This window comes from Chamaea fasciata, unplaced genomic scaffold (assembly GCF_029207755.1).
Source record: "Chamaea fasciata isolate MVZ Bird 193981 ecotype frontalis unplaced genomic scaffold, bChaFas1.0.hap1 SCAF_5, whole genome shotgun sequence".
NCBI classification, from domain to species: Eukaryota; Metazoa; Chordata; class Aves; order Passeriformes; family Sylviidae; genus Chamaea; species Chamaea fasciata.
In genome coordinates, this window is record NW_027094090.1 from 45750277 (window position 1) to 45775616 (window position 25340).

The 25340-nt window shown below is 37.1% G+C and overlaps 1 long non-coding RNA gene across 2 annotated transcripts in view; it reads left to right on the forward strand.

The window, feature by feature from the left end:
- The window catches only part of LOC136290227 (uncharacterized), a 128612-nt gene extending 104331 nt beyond the window's left edge, over positions 1-24281 (forward strand). For both annotated transcript variants that reach the window (XR_010721052.1, XR_010721053.1), the window contains exon 4: positions 22592-24281. This is a non-coding gene — a long non-coding RNA (uncharacterized lncRNA). The remainder of the gene's footprint in view (positions 1-22591) is intronic.
- Positions 24282-25340: the final 1059 nt, after the last annotated feature.

A 25340-nucleotide genomic window follows, 5' to 3' on the forward strand; every position in this document is an offset into this window, starting at 1 on the left:
GAAGACAGCAGTATAACCAAAGTTGGCCTAAGAGGCAGTGCAAAACTATGGGCATGGAATATGGAAGAGTTTGAGTCTGGGATTTTGTGATCTGTTAGATTTTATATCAGGAAGAGAATGTAAAGGAATGATAGATCCCACGTTTTTCTGTGATACAGTGAAAGAATATAAAAATTGAATCAATAATGACCATCCAACTCTAAAGGCAAAATGATACAAGGTCTAATTTATGTATCTGAGAATAAAAGGAAAAATACTTTCTGAATGGTTTAGGTTTTGTTTTTGCTTTTTGGGGTCATTTTAACCCATAGAAACAGATGTTTGAAACTGTGAAGCTTGTCATCACAGAACCAATATTGATCGATATAAATGAGCATGTTAATCATAAGTTACAAGGTCACAGTCATGTGCTGAATACAGTTTTAAACACACTTCTGTAGTTTATCATGCTTGTTCTGCTGAGGTACATGTTTTTTTTATGCACTACAGAAACTCAGTAAGTAATGCTGTACTTAAGATATACAAATTAATTTGGGTTTTTTTTTTTTTTTTCATTTGTTTGTTTAAAAGAAGCATCAAGTAATGTTTGAAATGCCTGGTATAAGAGTGTAATTTTCTATGTGACCTCAGTACCATGCACCCAGATATTTATCTGCTGTAAAGGGATAAAAGGAAAGCTTCTTCCCTTTATTTATATGTTAGGAGTTTCTACGTTTTCTTTTCTGATTCTCAGATGTTGAGAGCACTGACATTTCTGGAAAAGCCCCAGACTGTCGGTGACTGGGGACATGTGATATCCCTAGATCTGTCTCCATGACTGTGGTATCAATTCTTCAGGGCTCCTAATAGTCAGGCTGAATCAAGGAATCTGCTATTAATTGCCATTCCTTTGAAATGCCTTTGCCGTTTCTGTGGGGAAAAAAAAAAAAAAAAAAGACAGGGATGCAGACAGTCCTTGAGCACTGGCATTGCTATTGTCTGCTTTATTGAGCCATGGCAACCGCAAGGACAGGATCCTGGGGCATCTCCACTCTGAGGGTGCTGTCTGCCATGTTTCAGCCAAAAATGCATCTGACAAGAAGGTGGTGGCAGGGGGTGTTTGCTCCTGAGGAAAAATGCAGTCCCAAAGGGAAGGGGGAGGAAATAAAAATTCTCTCTGCGCTGGAGGCATTGTGAAGTGAGAGTATTTCTTCCCAAAGGGATTTCTTTCCTTTTAGGGAAGGGTTATTGCTGTTTGTCTCAACAAAGTAATGGTGGACTATCACTTTTTACTTAAGGTGTTATTTGCTAGTTATACATCTGTTATTTCCATCCTCAAGAAATTGCATGCAGTCACCTCTTACTCTAAGTCATGGACCCAAAGCAATGTAGGGCAATGTGGTAAAAAGGATTAAGTTTAGGTATTGTGATATCTTCTTTGTTACACCTGGGAGGTCTTTCCTGCTGAAATTAAATGTAATTTAAGTTGCTGCCTGGATACCTCACATGCACTGTGAGCATCAGGCTGGGAGGAACTGCCTGTAGCACTGCTGGTAAAAGGGGCATAGGGGGAATTTTGACAGCTGGGTCCATTAATCCAGCTGGGATCTGGGAGTCATGATATTTAGGGGAAGAGATTTGTGCAGGGCTACTGGGTAACTGAATTTGGTGAGGTCCTTGACTTCAGCCCAGCCTACCGTCATGCTTTACTTCTAGTTTGGAAAGCCAGATGTAACCCAGGATCCTTTAAAGGTGAGTGGTCTTTAAGAAACTAAGCGAATAAGCGTATAAAGCACTTAAGTGCCTCCCATTTTACCAGGTGACCAATACAGAAACAGGACAGTATCAATAAGTAGCTGGATGGGACTTTGCTTTTTCTAATAAACCCAAGGGTGAAGTAGGTGGCTGTCAGTACAGGGGCAGCCGACAAACACAGCTGGGCACACACCTTACTCTGCATAACAGCTGTGTTGCTTCCAATGCTTCCTTAAAAGTCCTGCCCCTTTGCCAAGAAAGTAGAATAAACCTTATAATGAATGAAATAAAAAAAAAAAATTATGTCAGTTTCCAAAAACAGTAGCAAATGAATTTAGACAGAGCTGTAGCTATACAAATCTAAGTGTAGGTGAAGAGGAATAGGAAGAGCATATGTATAATATTATCTGGGAAGTTTGTGATTTGAATTACAGGGTAAAGACGGTGAGGTATATACAAAAGAGAATATTGGAATTCAATATGTTGAATCTTGTAATTAATCTGTAAGATTTTTTTCCTAGGACTTTTAATACCTTGCACTGTTTTACTTTTGTTGCTCTATACATCTGCTGCTTTAATTGCGACAGCAGTTTATGCTGCATATAAAAGCATTAAATGTTTTTGCTTTTACGGTGTTTGCTATTGACTTTACATGTGCATCTCTATGTAAAACAAAATAAGATTTCCTAGTATATCAATAGAAAACTCTGTCCAAAAAGCAGACTGATTAATAAATGGTCTAGTTTTTCAGCACTTATGGATGCCATTTCATTTTATCTCACTGTGAATTGACAGGTTATGACAGGCAATTGAGAACAGAATGCAGTTCAACTTCTTTTGTACCAATGATATGTCTTTTAAGAGGTAAAATACTTTAATTAAAAAAGACAGTTGAAATCATAGCTTAAATTTTCCTTGATGTGTCAGATTTTTTTGTTGCAGTCTTAAACATTACTATTCTTGTCTTTATATGTCTATTTAAAAAAATTCTTTTCATAAACAGTATATTTTTAAAAATTTCCTTCCAGATATTATTGATATTTTATTGATCTTAGGAAGTAAAAAATGTCAATAATAATTCCCTGACTACCTGTTTCTTGTTTCAAATTTAAACTAGCTTAAATTAGGCTTTCTCTGGCACATGTTTAAAGCAAAGCTTACCACTAGAGAGTCTGATCTTAAACTGATCATTATTTTATTTTGGTATTGTAGCTGGGTATGACTACTGTAAGAATTGCCATATGTTTTCTAAAATTTTCATATAAATTAGAAGGTTTATTAAGGAGTTCGATTTGTTTTTAAATAGGTAAAGCTGATGAATTTGCTATCAGAAAACATGTACATGAATTATTCCCTGTATATTTGGCTTGGATATCACATTTTAAGTTTTTTCTCTAAGAATAATTATTTTTAAAATGTTCTTTTGCTGCGGGACAGGTAATCTGGACATTAAGCGCTATAGATCATCCTCTTTCTGTCATCTACTGACAGCCATATCAGACCTCTTTTCTCTGAGTGTCTAGATCGATCCTTTCCTCAGGTCACTCATCATCTTTCTTACTCTCTTTTTTTTTTGTCTGAGAAACAAGAGAGGGGAAGAAAACCCTCAAACAGAGGAGGAGCAGGAAGGCCAAGACTGCAGTGAAGGGAGTGGGTAGAAATGCAGTGGGAAGAGCAGGCTTCTGACAGTTAGTCCTAAGAGACTATTCCAGCTCATTTTCACAATCAGGGCAATAGAGTGCCAGTAAAAAAAGTGGTATCCAGATTTCAGGGAGTCAGATTTTCCAAGTATGTGTTTATCCCATTGTCTCCTTCCAAAAAACGGGCTTCTTATCCTTGCAAGAGGCCTGGACTGTGTGCTTAGCTGCCTCCTTACCTGGACTTGTATCTGGCAGCAAATAAACATGACCATATGCAGACCATCACTATTACTTTCAGTATACATCTTTCCTTTAACAAGGTTTGCTACTGGGTTTGTGGACAAAAGCCCAACTACCCATGTTCTGTCTTTTCACTGGCTCTTTGTGTTTAGGCAGAGAAGTGTTTCTGAAGTAGGCAGCTCAGACATCAGAAAAAATGACACTGGTGATAGAATTGCTTCAGCTGCAGTGGAAAAGAGCATTGTACTTTGTTTTGAAAGCTACAAGAACAAAGAATGCTTTCCCTGTAATAAGGCCTGTGGCTCCTTCATTCCTCTGCACATCATCACAGAAGGTCAGGCAAGACAATGCAGTGGTTACTTCTCTGGGTCTTTGATAGTTCTGTCACCTTGGTTTCTAGAAATTGATGAGTCTGGCAGCTCATTCATTTCTGGACATTTTAAAAGACACTGAACATTTGTTTTAGTGCCCTGTTCTTCAAAATCTTAGGTGACTTTTGAAGGTGACTACAAGGAAGATGAGTAGAGTTGCTTTATGCAGCTGAGTTTTTCAGCTGTTGCTTGATTTAATAGCAAGAAGACACAGACTTTGTACATGAATTCTTTTCTTTTGCAGATGAGAAGACACTGTGACATTGCCAGCTTCCAACTTCCCCTTGAACAATTGGAACTCTTCCCTGGACACTATAAAAATCTGCATGCCCAAGATAGTCTCCCTACTACTAACCTTGCAATTAAAAAAGAATTTGAAAAGAAAGAGTGGTTAACATCTCAAGGCTTGCAGAGAGCCCTGCTTTTGGTCCTGGAATACTACTGTGGGAGCTTTGCTTTGGTTTCAGATTCTCAGGAAACTCTCCATTGAGAATTCTCTGTGGCTTTTTTTAAGTAGCATAAGAACTCATGGTATCTTATAGCAATAGGTTAAGGAAGTTCTGAGCTGTAATAATTTCCCTCTTAATTTTTCCTGAGATTTCTTTGTTTTTAATTTATTGGGTAGCTTTGCTTTTCTCAACCAACCATTATTTTATCAAAATTTGTTGTGAACTGGTTCCCATCTTGTTCCCTTCCATTTGTGCTGGCAACTCTTGCAGATGTTGCCAGTGAGACTTTTGAAAGCTTTAACTCTTGCTTCCTTGCTAGGAAATATTTTTGGTTAATGGCTGTGGTAAAGGTAACTCGGACTTGAAGTTACTATTTCAGGATGTGTGTGAAGGCGTTGCTATCAGGGAGCCTTTGATAAAAGGCTGGGTGGCTTTTGGCTGGGGAAAGAACAGGTGTAGGTAACTGTACCTCAGGGCAAGAGAAGGACCATGTGAGCTCCAGGGGCTCCTCCTTGTGTTTGTTGTGCCACTATGTGGTTTTGCCCCATCTTGCTTGGGGGTCAGGCAAGGGGATTCATGGGCTGTTGTCTTTTCTGTCAGCACAATTCAGTGTTACAGCAAATGAGTGTTAAGCCTATAGCTCTAAGTTGTCAGCTGAATGCTCTGAAGGCTCTTTATCAGTTTGAAGAGGGTAGAACTGTTGTGTGGAGAGAAAGGGCTGGCTGCTCAATTGTTTTATTTGAAAATTTTATCCATCGTGGATACGGGGGCTGTTCCCAGAAAATTTTAAATCTCACCAACACAAGAAGCATGTGTGGGACCTGGAGGGAGGGCATCAGTAAGGATGTATGTGCATTAGGAAAGTGGTTTCAAAATCGTTTTGCCTCTGTGCTTTCTGATGGTACCATATTGCTGACACTCTGAACTGCTTGTCTGGGGAGAGAAGGGAGCAGACTATGACAAACTAGTGGAAAGTAATTTTTCTTTCTGTCAGTAAAATTGAGTACTAGAGAAACATAGCAGAAGTTCCTTTTGTGAGTGGTTGGTTTCTAATGTACATGTGTTATTTTAATTAACACTTTTTTCCAGCATCAATAAAACCCAAGAGATCCTTTCTATGACCAGGAGAGGCATAAAGAGAGACAAACTGATTAATCCGAACCTTGCCCATTATGAAAGACTTTATATATAGTCTTTCTATAGAACTTTCTATAGTTCTAGTATAGAACTAGGTTCTCTACTCTGACTTTTTAATCCGGGGTCCTGAGAGGTCAATAGCAATTCTCACTATTCCATGATTCTTCTGCAAATCCATATTGATACTTCTTTTGCAAAGATTCCCTTAGAGCCCCCTCCTGCCCAACTTCTGTAAGTCTCTGACTTGCACAGTCATAATCTCTGAGTTACCTATAGCAGGTTTCCAGCTTTGTCTGCATTTATTGTCGTGTAGTAAAAATGTAAGATGTGATTACGGCCTTCCCTGATGGTGGAGGTAATGTTACCTATTTCCTTAAGCTTTTCAGGCAAGGCTAGGTCAAATGTAGCTTTGTTGGAATTTAGACTTTTTGGGTTTTGCTTTGTTCAGTGTTTGAGTTTGGGAGAGATGTCTGGTTTGCTGTACTGTTTGGGGTTTTTTTAATAATGAAGAATTGAGAAGCAGTATGGAAGTTGTTTAAACTCCAGTTAATAATTCAAGGAAGAACAAATCCTAGAGTTTACAAACCTTATAACTTATCTGAGAGTATCCAAGTTTCCTCTGGTTATGTTGACCTGTGATCTATTTGGGGTCCATGTAAATGCTGTGTCAGTTCTATTGGTATATGTCAGGGTTCTGGGTTTTTTACGCTCATTATCGCCAGTTACATTAGCATTTAAACAAGTTTGCCAGATGGGATAGAAGGACAAAGGAAAACATGCAATGTGTTTCTTGTTCTATCTTGCCCTCTGTAGGGGTAGCAGATCATGGTTTTCATTCAAGTTCATTTGAATGCTAAAATCTGTTTTGGTTTGATAGAGATAGTTAAGATATGTTAGCTTAGCTCCCCAGCTGAGTGCGGGGATATTTCTTCTCATGCAGTAGAGGAAAACAATTTTGTTCTTTTCCTAGGACAGAAAAGGGAGATATAAACATTAGAAAGACTGTGAAACAGATGGTGATTTAACTGGTAAAGTTATTACAGATAGAATGGCAGTCATTCAGACAGAAGATGTGCAAATCATAATAGCTTCTCAGGTGCATATGCATGATACGAGCTGTGTTACAGAGCAGGTCAAGCAATCAGTTTTACATTCATATCCTGAGCCGCAGTCATTTTTGTTAGATCACTCTCCTGTGAGCTGCCTATTCCGTCAGGGCATGGAAATTTATTCTCAAATGAAGAACATTTGTTTGGCAGAAGAAACAGGAAATTCAAAGTCATTTGACCTGTTTCTAGATGACCAAGATAAAAATTACTTTTAGTCTAGTTTGGATATGGTGGCAACTTATTCTTTAAAATACAAATGGAGCTTTTAACTTTAGTGAGGTAACAAAAATATTGCAGGTGTTTTTATGTGGAAAAGAATATCCATAATATTTTCCCACTGTTCTTTCATGTTTCTAAGGTGCTTTTTATTAGAAATATCCTAGTTTTCTTTTTAAGCTTTCATGTATAGGCATGGACCTGCCTATTTTGTCATTCTCTGTGGAATCTATTCATTAGTACAATGTCATGTAGATGAGTCTTAAAGTTCTTTGGATAAAGAAAGAAAAAGAACATTTCCAAACACTGAAACATGTATAAATGGATATGCCATCATCTCCTTGAAAGTGCGGAAAGCCTGTGACAGGAACTTTGATCTTTTGGATCATTCTTATTATCTCTTTGGAATGTCAACACTCAAACTGTGTGATAAAAATGTCAGTGGCAATGTTATCCATTTTTGTGTTGATCACTTTCACAGAAGTATTCACCAACTGAGCCTATTTCTCAAGCCCAGGTCATATTTGAAGCACTAAATCCTTCATCCGTTTTTTTCTGTGCAACTGCCAAAATTTCCTCTTGCTACAATGATGTTGACAAGTCACTGTTAAAACTGAATTTACTTATTTAATACAAAATGTAAAGCAGGTGTGCTTATGCATTATATATGAAGTTCTCCCTAATTTCTTTTTTCTTTAAAAAAAAGGAAATTAGCAGTGACCTCTGTGACGTCTGCAACAAAAGTAAATTTGATACCAGGGATTTTACTGAAAATCTTTTCAACTCACAGTTCAATAAAATTTGTCAGTTGATGTGGAAGTATTTCCAATTTTTCTAGTAATGTACCACAATTATAAAAGACTTTGACAAAAATCAGAGCAGAAACTATTTAGTCAAGTTCAGGGTTTACTGTTTAGTCAAGAACCAACGGTGGCAGCATCTGCTTTAAAGCAGTTGATGATCTAGAAAACCTGAGCAAGACTTAGATGCCAGGATCATGGGTATATGCCTTCTCAAATGCCAGCCTCTGGCATGGTTTTGTTAGTGCTTCTAGGTTTGACATACCACAGACACGTGGGAGTAACACAACCAAGAGCAGCTTCCTTTCCTGTGAAATAACTCCGTCGTATTTCAGGGGCTGAAAGCACCAAGTGCTCAGGAGCCCCAGTAACCCTGCTTGTGCCATGGTGCCCCTCTAGCTAAAGGTAACCACCTGCAGGGGATGGGAGAGGAAGATGCACTAGAGGAGGCCTAGGACACTTAGCAAGCTGCCTAGGACTTTTTTCCCAAACAAAACAGGTACCTGTGGAGGTGAACAAAAGTGACAAAGGAGTTATGACTAGATTAGGCTTCCACTTAATTAAGTGGAAGTCAGCAGATCAGACACGTAAGTAAAAGTTAGAAGAAGCAAGATGAAAATTATCTGCTTTTTTTCCCCCAAAATATTGCATAATTTTCATCTTTGACTTTGGAAAAGAACTAGTATGTTATTGTAGGATAAATAAAATAGGTAGATTTGAGCATATAGCAAATCTATTATGGATGCTCTAAGAGGAAAAATCTAAACAAGGTCTTAGTAAGACAATGGGACAGATTTTACAGAAAATATAAATATTTAAAGCCTGAAAATACTTCAGAGTGGGATAAATGCTAGAAGGGTCTACTATAGGGACATTGTGCCAGGCAGAGACGCTACCTTTGGTAAAATTAATGAATTTCTAGACCAAGGAGGTCTGTTTTCGATCATCAGACTGTACTGGGTATCTGGTAATTAATATCTGGATATTAATAGTCAAAACTGGAAAACTGGGGATCTGCATAAGTAATATAAGTGATTAGTTAAATGGAAGACAGCACTAGTTAGTGCTGAATGAGAAACTACAGGGTTGTGTAGGTATCCCTGTTGGAACTCTTGGAGGATGAGTTTTGTGATCAGTCTTAAATTTTTCAAGTGACTTACTTGGACACTGAAAGTGAGAGCAAGTTGATGAAATTTTTTCAGAAGAAGGATGAGAGCTGACTCAATTAGTTGATCACTGAGTGACTAAGTCACTGTTCTTATACATCAGTTGGAAAGAGATGGAAAATCATAAGATGCATTTGGATTTGATTCTGCCCCACTATTTCATACCAATTAAAGCACATATTTAGTTTTTTGTGACCTAAACTGCAACAGTTAGGATTAGTGTCACAATAGATCCTTTTCTTTTGCCAATAAGAACTTTGCAGATATGCAAAGGCATATCTTGAATACTTTGCATTACATGCAAATGAACCTTGCAGCGCAGCAATATGAGGGGGGAAAAAAGAGAGTGTTTTGGGAGACTTTACCCTGTGCGCATGATGGCAGGAAGCAAGCATTCTTCTGCAAATTCAGCTGACTACCTCAGATTTGACACAGTGCTGAATGGTTTGCAGTGCGGGCTTGCACACCCCTGCAAACAAGAACATTTTTCCTGTAGAATCAATTTGTGAGAACAGATCAGTGAGAACTGGAGAGAAGTGGTACAAAGGGGAGACTGAGAGAAGAGTGGTGCAGATAAGGAGACGGAAGGAACCAGAATATCAAAAAGATGGAAGGGAGAATAGTATAAAGATGAGCAGGGATAAGGGTGCATGAAGGAGGGGATGAAAAATAGAGGAGAGGGCAAGCAGAGGAAGGTGTGTGTGAATGTCTGTAGGAGTTGCTGAGAAAAGGCTCATGTGCACTGCAGCAGCAGAGGAAGCTGCGGGATGGAAGCACGTACTGGGGGGGAGGGGGAGAGGCAGTGAACACTCGCAGCAGGAGGGGGAGAGAGATAGATGGCAAACACACACAGAGGAGTGGTGGGGAGAAATAGTGGATGTACACAGCAGGGAGAAAGCAAGTGAGAGAGAGACACAGCAGATGCACACAGCAGGGGAGAGAAATGCATAGAATGAGGAGGGGGGCAGAACAGGGAAAGTATCAAAAAGCCTCAACAAAATTTAACAATAAAAGAATAAGAAATAATAAAAATTCTTGGTTTTGAACATTTATCATTATTTAACACAGGAAATCAAGAAGAAAACTGAAGGGAATTTACATCAGTTAAAAATTTTAAATACTTCAGATGTTAATAGTGTTTGGTTTGGAATAAGACTATGCTTGACGTAATGAATTCCTCTTCGCATTTGCAGTGAAGCAGATGTCTGCTTTCTGTGTCTGACAGGGGACCCAATCCATTGCTTTTTGACGTCAATAGGACCAGGATTTTTTCAAGGGCATGCATTTATCTTGTCAATGTGGTCTAACCAGCCAGCCTCGCCTCACTGCTCTGGTCTCACACAGGTGAGGAATGTGGGAGGGAAGTGTTGTCACCTAAACTTTCCAAAATCTAACAGCTGTCACATGCTTCTCAGTACTCTTATGCATGTTTGGGCACTGATCCCTGTTACTCAGTGCAGCATTCACTTGAGGGGAGGTTGTTGTGATGGACCTCTGTGTGTGGCTCATTGAGGTATCTGGCACCAGCCCAATGGCACAAACAAGGTTAGACCAACTTGATAAGTATAAAGCAGCATCAGTAAGAGAGAAATCAAATGGTGAAATAGGTAGAGGAGCAATTTTTGGAGGATCCTTTCTTTCTATTGTATTAAATAATGTTATTTTATTAAATGATGTGTAACTTTTCCCAGATTCTGTGGAAAACAAACAAGAAAGCTCCAACAAGTTTTATGAACATAATATAAACTCCACTGATACGCATATGGAGAGATCACTGCCACTGGAGTGACTTTGTTTTTACATCTCTACTCAAAGTTGCTTCTCTGTGTCTGAGCTGGTGACTTAATGAAAAAAAATTACATAGAAAAAGGGACTCAAAGGGAGACACTTCTCATTCATAAGGAGACAATGTCAGTGCAGCAAAGGCATGAGGAACTGGAGGTTGAAGGTACTGTTTCTTAACAAAGCGAGTTTTGCTCCACAGGAGAGGAGGTGTCCCTCTGCAAGAAAAAAAAGTATTGGTGGACATTTTGGTTTGTTTTTGTGGGCAGAATCAAAGGAATGTACTGCAGCTGGGCATCAGTATAAGCTGCTAGAAAAGCATATTTCTCCTTCAAATGGTTTATAATCCCTGAAATGATTTATTGCCATTGCTGCAAGGCTCTACATAGTGCTGATAGCATGCTTTTGAAGGAAGTGGTACCACTCTCCAAATTCTAGACACAAAGAGAGTACACCAAATGTACTCTGTACAGCCAATGTATCCAGGCAGGCACACACCTTTGATCAGGGAATGGAAATGTGAGGTTTATATATCTTCAGTGAAAAGTAGAATAGTGATTGGATTACTCTAAGGTGGAAATGTGGTAGAAGACATGCTCAAAAAACAATGACGGTTTTTATTCATATCACTGTTTTCCTCCCTTCTGAATTCTTACTTATTCTGAAAACTAACAGAGAAAAGATTTATTCAAGATTCATTTAACCTCTGCAATATGTTCAGTGGTTGCTACTGTCCTCCTACGGTGTAAGGAGTGCTGTGCTCTCTGGCCAAGCAGACAGAGTAAAAAGAGAGAGAAGGTGCGTGAAATGTGTGGGTTTCAAGAGAGAAGGTGTAGATGTCAGAGGGTGATATCAAAATGCTAGTGTTGTAGATCATACTGAGAAACTGGAAAGTTCTAGAAGAATTTGTTTGTCTTGTCCAGATTTGGAAGGATCTCACTGCCCATTTCCTTCTGCCATGGTGAAGCCGTTGTGATTTGACAATCAATGTGGAAAATCAGGGAGGGAGAGTCTCCTGCCAAAATGACTCCTTGTCTTTTTGTGCAAGTGAAAGCAGACATAAATGTAGTGTGGTGCATTCAATTGGATTTCATTATGTGTGAAAGGGCAGTTCAGAAGCAAGCAGGTTGTTCTGCTTCTGGGTGCATTGGTACCAGCTCTGAGGGTCTCTTAGTGATCTTAGTGTAAGTGCTGTATGTATTAATTGCCTGTAAACATACTTCCATCAGTCTTCTGCTAGATAAGTATGATGAGTTTATGCTCCTTTTTCTAACTGGATGAATAGAAGAATTTTGCTTAGGCACTGCTGGAATGGGGAAATGTTCATTCTGAACTGCTGTCACGGCCATTTCCACTCTCAGAGTCTCTGTTCTCTGGTAGCACCAGCCAAGGCTTCTCTATGTGCCCTCATGCTGCTTTGAATACAGCAGGGCATGGCTCAGTCACCCTGAGTGACCAAAATTAGTGCTGATGACTGAGAACTCTCTCTTGTGCACTTTTGCAACCGCGTTTTCAGAGTGCTGCTGGGGTTGAGGCAAAGGGAGGAACTCGCACTACTCCTGGGAACTCTGAAAAGCAGTCTGAAACTGATGGGAAGATATGTCTTTAAGCTGGGCCCAGTACACATAAAAGACTAAATAATTGCTTTTTGAATGGTAAAAATAGCTAGGATGTTAATATTGTCTCTTTCTGTGTTGGTAGAATAAGTTTTGTCTCTCTTCTTAAATGCTTTAAATTTCTACATGATTTTCAAATGTAAAAATCCTGTTAGTCCAGATGTTCAAGTGGTACTTGGAAAAAATCCCCCTTTGTATTCTGATAATTCTGGTCTTGACCAGTGTTAGCCTGGGAAAGCAAGGGTTATCTTGGGCAATTCAAGTGTGACAAGATGAGCTGAATCTTATTATCAGAAATCCAACAACAAAACAAAGACTAAAACACAGGGACTCAGTAAATAGTGGTGATTAAAAAACCCCCCACCAAACAGTAGATACAGCTTCAGTAGGTCTATTATAAAAGCAAAAGCTTAGCTGATAGTATCAGATGGGTGACAGCTGATAACACCGTGAAGGGAAGGTTGTCACTGCATAGAACCCGTGGGGAATGTTGGGACAGGAGCCCCGTTTGGCCTCAGGTACCACAATTGCTCTGTAATTCTCTGATGAGATCTTTGCTGTTCAATAACTGTTAGTTTAGATTGTTTAATATATGCTTATATGTCAATAATACAACAAAGTGTTTTGTGACATATATTCTCCTGCATATGTAAGTAACACCTCAAACCCCCTGAATCTTGTTTATGAAGTGACTGCTGTGAAGATTTAATTCTGGAGGGACAAGATTTAGTAATACCTATAAAATACTATAGCCTTTCTCTTTTTCATCAGCTTCTCTATTGAAATTAATTTTACAGAATATCAAATTAGGTGTTGTTTGTTTAACTACTTGAACTATAGCGGTTACGTGCCAGATAAAGAAAAGTGTTTCAAATATAAAATAGTACGAAATTAAGTAATTTAAAAATGAGAATGAAAACTGTGAGAAAAGCTCAGTCCCCTTCAGCTCTGATTAGTGACTGTGTGATACTTAAAGGGATTGGCTTGAATATTAATATGGTTGATGTGTCCTATCTTCAGTCTATTCTATAAAAATTAGAATTAGGTGTAAAGCATAAATCACCTTTGATTCTGTCATTTCATAAAAAATCCTGGGCTTTTTTGGGTTTAGAATTCTTTTCTTTGAGGCACGCGTGTTGCTTGCTTTTAACTTCAGCATTAGCAGTGTTGTGATTTAAATTATCCTTCTCACATTCAGAATGAAATTAGAGGACCTTATCTGGATGTTGATTGCAGTTTTGCTGATTTTTGTTCAGGATCAGGTAGTGTGCAGACATTATATAGCCTCTTTTTCCCTGCCAACAAGCAGAGAAAAAACCACAATTCTCACATATGATGAAAGACTGGAAGGAAAAGACAGACAGGAAGAGAGCAAAAAGTAAAATGGTAGGTAGGGTGAGAGAGAAGTGCAATGCAGCTGAATTTCTGTGCATTTATGCAACACAATCCGGGACTTAACACAGCAACGTGACAAAAATGTCAATTATGACCATTTCACTGCTGTGCAACTAAAAGGAAAGGCCTGCTCAGCTACTGATATATAGCAATATCTTGATTTCAGTTATATTATTGAATTTAGGTAATGTCATAATTACAAATATATTAAAATAGAAAGAAAATAATGAAAAGTTTATACATGCTCTTTCAGACCTATCTCACCATTGACATCTCACTTGACAGTTCAAAGCAGTTTGAACATACCATGCAATTTTTAGAGTACTTTTTATTTCATTATGAGGGTTTTTTTTTCATTATTAGTAAAGGTTTTCTTTGTCTATATTTACATCAATTAACGATACAATACGCACAAAAAGTGTCTTAGTGATCTTATTTTAAAATGCTATTTGGGATATGTTTTTTCCCCTCTTCCCCAATTATTAATATTGTTTACAGATTCTGAGAATACTTTTCTATTCTATATTAATTTTTTTCTTCATCTAGTCATATTCAATCAGTAAGAACTTTTTAATGTCTTTGTGTCTAGGGGCTTGGCACATGAAGGCATGATGTGAGAGTTCGGTGCTTCATCTTCTTTCTTTATTGTTTTTCTTGTGGCAAATCTTTAACAGACTCTAGAGAAAGTCAGTGTATTTGAAAAAAAATCAGATATCTATTTCCTTAGGATTTTTCTTAGAAGATGGATGCAATATTGACTTCCTGATATATGTCAAATAGAAAAAAAACATTTTTACACTCTTAGAAATGCATGTCATCTATGTGATCTGCATTAGACTGGAGTAGGATTGTAGCAATAGACTGTATTTAGTATTCCTCCATTAATGACTTAAACCATACTAATGTATCATATTCAGTTCTGATAAATACTCCTTCCATTTAGGAAATGAGTTAAATAAGACAGTTACAGATAAGATAAATCTCTGACTTTGTGCACATTTGGAAGAATACATGACAATAAAGTAGTCTTTTAGTTGAGAGAAATTCGTCCTACTCTGTTAATGGATACCTACTTAGGTACTCTCTTGAAAGATACTTAAGATGTTCTGGGAAGAAAAGGAAAGGCCCAGTGCAATACATGGCTTTTGTGATGTCTTGTGGCATTAACTCTTTGAACTAAATTTGTACAGTAAAAGCGTTCCTTTTCAAGAGGCTGAAAATACATTGCTACATTCAAAAATTACTTTTTGTTTGTGTTGTGAGAAGAATTAGCCATGCATTTTTACTCTACACTGTGTGCATATTTATTTATTTACTTATTTTTGCAGATGGACACCCTAACTTAAGAGAGTCCTGACCAACTGTGAGGTCTCAAGCAGGCAGAGGGAAAGATGTCATGTCCTGTATTGTTTCCTTTTCTTCATCAGTCAGAGCAAGTCAGTTTTCTAATTACAGGGCAAAAAGTTATATATAGAGTATAAGAGATATGGAATGAGAATAAATAAGTCAAAACCTGTTAATATGCCTTTCAACATCAGCAATAGGAATTGCATTTAAAATGCTCAGTGCAATGTTGTATCAACAATACAAAAATGTTGGAGAGAATACAGAAAAACCTGAGACTTAAAAACATTTTTAAAAGGCAAAAGCAAAAGAGGCTGGAATTTTTTATCATCAAACAGATGAATTTGATAGTTATGGTTAGCATTTTTTTATGAATAACCAGATTATTCAGTAAAACAGGAAGGTGAGATGGTAAATTCCATGTTTGAAAGAGTTCTTCCAGAAGGCTTCTGCAGCATAGTACTAAAAAAAAAAAGCAAACAAGTTGATCAAATGTGGTATAATAGGAAATAGTTTACAGGTCTTTGAGTTTTAAATCTAATTTACTTTGAACTTAAGATTATTAGTCAAATTCTTTACCAAATGGTCTTCAGAAAAAATGAAGTCAGTATACTTAAATGACTTTGTTCCCAAGGGCAGGCTAAGCAGACTGGAACTTTAAAGAACAGAAGGGGTACAAACGTGGGAAGTTCTCTGGTGGAGGTGAATACAAAGATGATTGCTGCAAAGGGGATAAGCATGCACCTATGAGCTGGTAGGCTTAGACAGAGGGAGGAAAAAATCTAACACACAGCATTTCTTTTTTTCCTCTGTACAACAGAATTTAAACTGCAGAATGCACCTCTACTATTTTTAGATGGTCATAATACAAATTGATTTTAAAAGGGACCAGAAAAATGAGAGAGAACTGGCTAATGAATAGCTATTGAAGACAATTGTGTGGACACAATTTGTGACTTGTGAGATAATATCCAGGTATTTTGCATGTTCCTTGATGGTAGCAGCTATGGGGATGGACTGTGTACTAGATGGACTAATGTTCTGATCTGCAGTTGCATTTTTTTTTCTAGATTTCCAATTTAAATATGAATATATGTACAAAATCATCGCTTTGATCTTTTTCCAGAGCCTAAGAAAGATCCAAAAATCACTTGCTGTGGTGTATCCTTGTAAAACACTCTGCATGAAGTATGGATTGCTCTGTGGTTCATTGCCTGTGTTCTACTTGATAAAGGTGCATTACAACAGCAAAGGTGGTAGAGTTTTGCTGAACTGGGTGGGCACAATAAGGTTAACAGCTGTTCTTGCTCTGGAAAATACTCTAGGATGTGATGAGGAGGAATGTTTTTAAAAGTCAGCCTTTTCTATTTAAGGGGCACTTATATTAAAGCTTCTGGTGGTGATTACACCCCAGTTATGTTCTGCCTGGCTCCTGTGATTGCATTACAGAATGACAATTGAACCTCTAGGTGCTTTTTATGTCTATACTGTTGGTGCATGACATGTGATAGAAAGCAACATCCTTCTGCAACCCAATTCTGGACTAAGAAAATAAATGCACTGTGCAGTTTTGAGTAATTGTAGTCTGTTCATGAATCTGTGTCTCTGCCATTTATTTAAGCATAAGCAAGCCTCTGGTTGCCTTCAAAACTTTGGCTTTTCTTTTAAAATTCTTTGGCAGAAGAATGCTTTCTCTCCTCCTTCTGGAGGTTAGTTGCTTGTCAATGTATTCTACTTGTCATTTCCTGAGACTACAGTTGGGGAGCAGTCAGAGCAGGAGCCTGCTATTGTGGGCCTCCTGCACAATGTGCTACAAATGAAAGAAAGGTTCACTTCATATTCATCATGTTATATTTTTAACTAAAAGTTTTTTTGCCTTATTTGATTAAAATATTTTAAAATCTATTTGTTTAAAAGTAAAGCATAAAAATTTTACTCAGTCAATTCATATATAGATCTAAGTACAACAAACTTTGAAAAAGTACTTATTTTAAAACATGAGTATCATCTAGTTTAGAAACAGTAAATAAAAACTAATTCCTAACATATGGATCTGGCTCTTCAGAAAATACACCCAATTCTGAAATGTTGATGAATTAATACTTTTGAAGAAGCTAAAAGCTTAAGGAGTCACCTGCTTAATATGCGTAGCAAGTGATAACCACTGCCTATGACTTCAGCAACGGAACCAAAGATTATGGCTTTGTGCAACTTTATCAGCACAACATTTAGGCTTATACTCAAATTTTCAGCTTACTCTTATATTTCGTTGGCTTCTGGATTGAAAGTGAAACTTATGCCCACTGATGTTTCTTAATGGTGGTGGACCCCAGGACACTTGAATGCTTTTGAGTGCTTAGGCCTAATCAAGAAGTACCTGGGATATAGGGTGTTTCAGAGTCAAATATGCTACTGGTTTAATTGATCTCAAATTCAAGCCTTTTTTTGGCATAACAGTGTGTTTTCGCGGAGTGGCCTGCTTTTACTTGCAGAATGTTATAATAGTGTATGGACTCTCTTGTATGCCTTTCATTTTAAAGAGAAAAAAAGAAAATGAAATAATAATTAAAAAATGCCCCAAAACCCAAAGGAGACTGAAGGTCTTGCATAACTCTTAATGGAGGAGCTGTGCTTTGTTCTGAGGTTAAAAAGGAAAATTGAAACAAAAGAATGACCAGTTAATAGAATATAGGATGTTTAGGTAAAATGAAGTCATTTAATCCATGATGAAGAAGGTGCCTACTGTTAAGCAAGCACAGTGTGAAGAAGGCATAATAACTAATAACTTATTTGTACCTGGGTTATTACGATAAATCTGCAGATAAGAATATGTGTATAATGGAAGTTTCAAAAGCTGAAAATCTGATGTGATAAATGATTCAAAGTGCAACACATTAGATTAGATTTTAATGTTTGTAAAATGAATGAAACAATACATCTATATGCCAAAACCATATTATCATAAACGTATTTGCCAAACTGTAAGACATAAATTGCACTTAAATTTAGTAATCTATGATGGTATGCTTGAATGTATCTTTGTGATTAAATGTGAACAATTGCTCCTTTAAGGTAAAGGTCTGTGTATGTGTGATTAATCAGATTGAAATGACAGGGCGGACAGCTCATGCCATGCCTGGTTATCAGAGTGATTGATTTTAGTCAATGCTGCTGGATGAAAAAAAATCTGTTAATAACTACAGCTGCAAAACTCCTGATGTCACTGATAGCACAAATCACTTCTCACACTCCTATTATCTGGCTCATTTGCAGATACAGAGCACACAAACCGATCCATTGGAACGCAAAATTATAACGTACAGATTTATGCAAGAGGGATGACTGCAAAGTGCGTTGCATGAACAGTGTAAGAAGCTGAAAATTGCTGCTGTTGTAGCTGTCATAGGCACGTTATTTTCTTTGGTATATGTGGAGATTTTGCTGTCAGGTTTTTATCCTCCAGATTGTTTGTGCTACACCTCTCTTCCTGCCTAAAGTAGAAAATCGGTCACTGAACCTGGATGCTATTAAGTGTTCTTAGAATAGTTCTTAACTAAGTTGGCTGATTTGCACTTTTTGATGAAGGAACATGTGGCTGTTTATTGTAGCTCTGAACAAACATGTTTTTCCAGAATCAAGTAATAAGATTGCTAATTGCATTTCATCAACAGAATTGTTTATTGTAGGTATATTCCTTCCATCTAATATTTATCTTTTCAGTTGTGTTTTCAGTTTGAAAGATATGGAGTTTATCTGCATCAAACATTATGTCTTCTCTGCATTTTTCAGGGGTTAACAGGGAATGCTGATGTCTTATGGACGTCATAGGAGAAGCAGGACAACAAATAGTCTCAAGTATTTGGTAGGCTTGTTATCCTAAATCCAGCCCCTTACCAGCCTTTCTCCATTAGCTTTTGATCTGCCATTCTCCACTGACCTAAAGCAACACATTTGATGTACCTCCAAATATACCTCCAAATATAAATATCTTTTTGGGTTCTTATAGTCCCTTGTCCCCCAAGAATTCACAGGTTCATCTATTTTCAGGAAGGACATACAGTTATGGTCTGAAGTGCTGAGGCTCTTGGGTTTTTGAAATGATAAAATAATCCTTTGCTTTTTCAAGCTTCTCCCTTCTGCTCTGTAGGCAAGTAATTCTACTGCAAAAGTATTTATATGAAAAACTCCAGACTTACTAATGTGTATGCTATTTCATCACACTGCTGTTTAGTTCTGTCTGGTATTCTGCAGAAGACCAGAGTGTGCTTGTAGGGATAGTCAGCCCCAACATTTCATGCATATAAATGATAGGGGAAAAAATGTTCAGTTCAAGAAAGCCGAGATGATTCTTGCTTAGTTGGATATTAAAGTACTACTGTCATTATTATTTGTTCTTATTTCTCCAGAGGATCTGTGTCTTGATTAGGATTCTGTTGTGGTAAGTGCCTCTATCAATCATAGGGAGATCAAGTCCTTGCCTGAAGATATGCCTGTAAAGATACCCCATACAGTAGTATGCCTTAAAGGAGCTTGATGGTAATTTCATAGATGCCAAATATATTAATGAGAGTTTAGGTAAAATGGCATGTTTCGGAAGTCTGAGGTGTTTCAAGATAAAACCTTCTATTTATTTATTTATTTATTTATTTATTTATTTATTTATTTAATGCCTACGACCCTCACAGAAATAATTGTGATGCAAAAACAAAGGATTTACCTGACTTTCAGATTTGTTACTTTGTGAACTTTGGATATTGTCCTTTAATATTTTGAGTAAGGTTGTGTAGGAGTTCTGTGTTATGTGCTTTCATCAATGGAATGAAAAACTGAAGATGAATTCTTACCACTAATGCAGTTTACTTAGGAATTTGCTGAGGATTTATCCCTTAATCTAAAGGTCATAACATTTTAAATAACATATTTTAGTATTCAGAATGAACCCAACTTCCCTCTAAACACCTGATAACTTTGAAATGCTGTTAGCCACAGATACCCATACATTACCTTCCCTCACTTTCCTTGCACAGAAATAATGAAATTTGAACTTTACTGCAAATATGCTTTTGTCTTTTGTTCAAGCAAAAGAGTAAGAGTTGACTATAAGCCTGCTCACATGTGGTGTTTCGCTGCTTGATTTGTTTGCAGATTTGGCAAACCAAGAAGATATGTTTAAAATACTGCCAGTTGTTTTCATGTATAAGAAGAATCCCATCCATGCAGGAATCTGAACTAGGAGGACAAGACAGGAGTTCTTGGCTGCACTCTTTTGCTAACATCATTAAGCCATTGCTATAAGATGATATGAAGATGCACCACTCAAGGAATTTTAGATAAAATGTCACAGTTTGACACCGAATACAGGGCATGTATATACACATCCATTGCATTTCACAGAGCATCCACTCTCTCTCCGGGCACAGCTGCAGGGCTCTTTATAAATAAATAACCTCGTGTAAGACAGATTATGTTCCTTGGATATCAATCACTGGTAAATATCGTGTTCCTATTTACGATGTAAGAATACTAAATGGAAACTCATGAAGATTTCAGATTGCCATTATATCTACAGTCCTGAGGCTTACTGCTAAGAATTATTGGATGTCTTTGCCTCTGAAAGCTGCAGTGGGATACTCACTCCTAGCTTGCCTCTCAGATTTTCAATCAAGGCTAATTGTACTTCTTAAAGCTCTACCTCTAAATAACTGTAATATTGCCAAAGGATTCCAAACTTTGTCAGATGGGGTCAGTGAGGGAACAAAAGCTCAAACTCATCCTTTCCTGATTCCATATCTGGAAAATGTTTTGGACCAAAGTGTTCTTAGTATTCTGTGATTACAGGGACTAAATGTAGTGGGAGAGATGGAGGGGAAAATCACTTGGAGCATTGGAGTGCCTTCTAGTATCTGCACAATGACAGGGCAGTTATGTTATTCCCTTTTTTTACTGGGCCATCAGCTCGTTTTCTGTCAGTGGTCAGACGTTCCCCAATTCCTGCTGCAAATAATACATCTCTCCATGTACTGATATCAAGAAGCAGGGTTGTTTTAACCCTGAATTCTTGCCATCTTTCAGAGGCAGTGATTCTTATTTCTTTGCAGTCTTGAATGCTTCCCTCACCAGCCACTGTTGTCCACTAGCCAAAATAAAGGTGAAAGAGATTTCTTATTAATTCAGGAATTTTGTGTTGGAGACTTGTCAGTATTTTGAATGAAGCCACAGCTGGGTGTTCTGAGATAACTCTAGTTTTTTTTCAATGTGACTGGAACTGCTGCTTCATTCCTTAGTAATTTTGTCTTATTTATAAATAATCTCAGGCAAGTTTCAATATTTCTTTTTCATATTCTATTCCATTCTGTTTATTCCTACACGGAAAAATATAGTTAGAATATACAGACTCCCCTCTGCCTCCATTATTTAGTATATCCCAAATTAGCTTGTGATCATTTTTATTGAACTCTAAGAATAAGGAAAAAGTCAAAGCTTGCTAAATGCTCTTTGGTGGGTTTTTTTTTTTTTTTTTTTTTTTTTGGGAATATATAAAGGGATATTTGTTATCATTTACCTTCTTAAAGTAATTGCTCTTATTTTAGGATTGGATAACTTTAGTTCTGGCGCATTCTCATTAAATAGCAAAAGGTCAATCAAAACAGAGGAATAGCCAAGCAGAACAGTATCAGCAGAGTCAAAACCACCTTGGCCAAAATGTGAGCTAAGAGTGGTACACAGCATTTCACTACCCTGTGTTAGTCCAGGTACCCTGGAAGTATTCCTGTGGAGGGGTATCTAGGCGAGGCAACCAACCTGGTAGGAGAACCATTGAAGATAATTGTAGCCATCTTTATCCTTAATGAGCTTTAATGTGGTGCTGTAGGACTCAGGCTGACCAAAATTCAGATGTTTGTTGAGGGATGATTGTTTTCAACTGGCATATAACAAGTATGATTTTTTTCATAAAGTTTTCTTTAAACATCTGTTCTGAGTTAAAGCTAGAAAAAATTAATTTCAATGTACGTCTTAATTTGTCATTTTTGTGGTAATGCTCTACTTCATACAACACCATGGGCTTCATAACACAGCCTCCTGAATTTTCCAAGAGGATTGCTTCAGTGTAGAGGAAGGCTTATTATTTTGCTATTAGTTTCTCTTACAGAATAAATAATTTCCAGATAAAAAGGGATTTATCTTACCACAGAAATGCAGAGTGTTTTCAAATGTAGAAATCAGAACCTTATTTTTACTACTTAGTATGAAACAGTCACTAGAAGAAAACCATTTATGAATTGAGAAAGGGAGGGAGAGACATTTTAGAGGTGTAATCAGCCAATTTTGATTCTCTTAAATTATCTTAGTTATTTTCAATCATTTTTCTTCAGTGGATTCATATTTCAGACAGTATTTCTGATAATCTATTTTATGCTTCATTGACCACAAGGTTTGAAATTCTAGTTCAGATTGGCACAGTAGGGTCAAATTTGTGGTGATAAATGGATAACTTTTTCTTTTAATTTTAAATAGGTCTCTGTTGTTTAATATGAGATCTGTAAATTTTTTTTTTTTTTTTGGTTCATTACTTCTGCTATTTTTCTGTCTAGGAAAAAGTGATTAGAAGAGACAGAGGGATCAAGGTGCTTTAGACTCGTCCATGTGAAGAAATGGATTGTCCAAGGGAGAGTAAATGTACTCATGCTGTCTATTCATTTTGTTTTAACAGAACTAATGTTATAGTTGTCTGGATTTATTCTTTTTTAGTGAACCAACACTGCTACTCTTGGGAATCTGTTTAAAATGTGCAACCCAGGATTCATTATTGGTAGTATGCTTGCTAATGTTATTTTCATAAGCAGGGATCTTTAATTTAGGTGTATTATGAATTAAATTTCTTGACTTTCAACAGAGTAATAGTGTTGCTAAATTATAACCTCCTTATACCTGAAGTGATAATACCTCCTATCATTATTTAAGTATATTCCACCACCTAATTGTAAGGAGGAGGAAGCTGAAGTGGAAATTATGCGCTGGGAAAATGCTTCTCTTTTAGCACATACTCTATTCTTTAAACATTTTATCACAAACCATTTATCTTCAAAAATGGGCCCTGAATCTCAAGTTTGTCATGATGTTTTCCTAAATATACAGAAAATTACATTTTATGTTACTCATGTAAGATAATTCTGATCCCAGTCCTTAAGATTGTGTAGATTTTTTTTCATTGTTTTTTCGTGAAATTGGTTGAAAATATTCCTATATTTTCATATGCTGTCAAATCTGGGAGAGTCCATTTTTTATATAGACTGCAATTAAATAGAGAGGACACAGAGTGGGATTTATAATATGTCAAGAGGCAAAGAAGAGAGTTGTCTACCTGTGGACAATGAATGAAAAGTTTGAGAGAGCTGTATAGCACTGTGTTATATCTAAAGACAATACAGAAAAGCAACTATTCCTTAAAGTGGAATAAAGAGCTTGCTTCTGAAACCAGTGAGTGACACTTTAAAGGCACAGTGTGATGCGGAATAGGACTACTCCCCTTATTTGGGTCTTTGGCTTGTATGTACTTATGTGTATGTAATTTCCTTGTGTATATTTTGTGTTGCAAACTATTCAAGTTCCTGCTTTTTGTGTGTATCAAACCTATGTTTTCACCAGGAAAATCTATTTGGCATGTGTTTTTGATTGCCATTTGTCCAGGAAGCCATGATAGTGAATCACAGGATCATTGACTATTCTGAGTTGGAAGGGACTTAAGAATCAACTCCTGACTCCACATGGGGCAACCTAAAAGTTAAACCTAATGTCTAACAGTGTTGTTCAAACACTTCTTGAACCCTGACATGCTTGGATCCATGACTTCACTGGTGAGCTTGTTCTGCTCCTAATCACATTTTCAGTGAAGAACATTTTCCGAATCACAGAGTCAAAGAATACCATGTTGGAAGGGTTCTCAAGGGTCACCTGGTCGAACCATTCTTAGCAAAAGCACTGTCTCAACAAGACAGCCCAGCTCCATGTCCAGCCAAAGCGTCCAGTGTTGGGGAAATCACCACTTCTCTGGGGAAGTTATTCCAATGCCCGATTGTGAAAAATTTTCCTTGTGTGAGCAATCAGAATCTCCTCAGGAGTAACTTGTGTCCATTAAACTTTGTCTTTTCCATGCAACTGCTTGTGAGAAGTTCTATAGAAGAGTTTCCTTTCACAGTGGTTTCAAAAATCTGATTGTTTCTAGAAATGCTAAACTGTTATGTTATAGTGCAAACAGAAAATCTTTAAGTAAAGATGAAATGTTTCAACTGGCACATATTGATGTGCAAATGTGTATGTGTATATATACATATTCATGTATGTAAAACACTGTCTGATGTATATAATACTTATATCACGAGTAAGTGAGAAATATAAAATTTATGTCATGAACTGTGATAATAATGTGCTAAAACTTGAAGGAAATTCCAGAATAACCAGGTAAGAATTTGCCCTTAAAGTCCTGGTGGAAAAGATACTATTTTACCATTTTCCTCACTGTTACAAATTCATGGGAGGTCTTTCATTCAAAGTAGGAAAAAAGGGGAGATAAAAGTACACAAACCCTTCCCTTTGGGTTTTTTTTTGGACAAGATTTACTCTTGGATTTCAGAAGGCATGTGCATTTGAGGGAAATGTTGGTTGGTATTCCAAAGCACACTTTGGAATAACACTATAAGCTATTGATATCATAAATTGCCTCTAATACTACTATGAGATCACTACCCGACTCTCAGATTTGATTATATTTAGCCAACAAGTTAAAAAAATCATTGTACCTAGAAAAACCCCATGATCTCATCAATCCTAATTTCCTAAGAAATCAGGCCAAAGTGTTAAGATATAGCGCTTTTAAGAAGGAGCTGTAGAAATGTGTTTAGCATTAGTGTTTTCAAAGAGAATTAAAGATTTTTTTTGGGCTGGGAGTGAGGATTGATTGCTGGTGGATAGCATATATAATATGTCAGTTGTCCTTATGTATTTTGATACTTGTGAATTTGTAACATAGACAATGACACTTTAGAACTAAACGATTCTCCTCTTTTTTTTTTCTCTCTGATTTTCTTTAACTTCATCTGTGTTGCCAGAAAGGAGCTGGAAGGAAGGGAATTTGGATGAATTTATCTGTCATGATGGGAGAAGAAAGGCGAAGAAGAGCTTCTAATATTTTAGCATGCATTAGAATGTTAATAGACAATTATCATAATTAAATAAAAACATTCTGGCTTCTTAGTAGTGTGCCAGTTTTCAAAAAGCAAGTATTCCTTGCTGTCTCTTACTTGAGAGATATAAATCAATTTGTCTACTAAATCCAGGAGATGT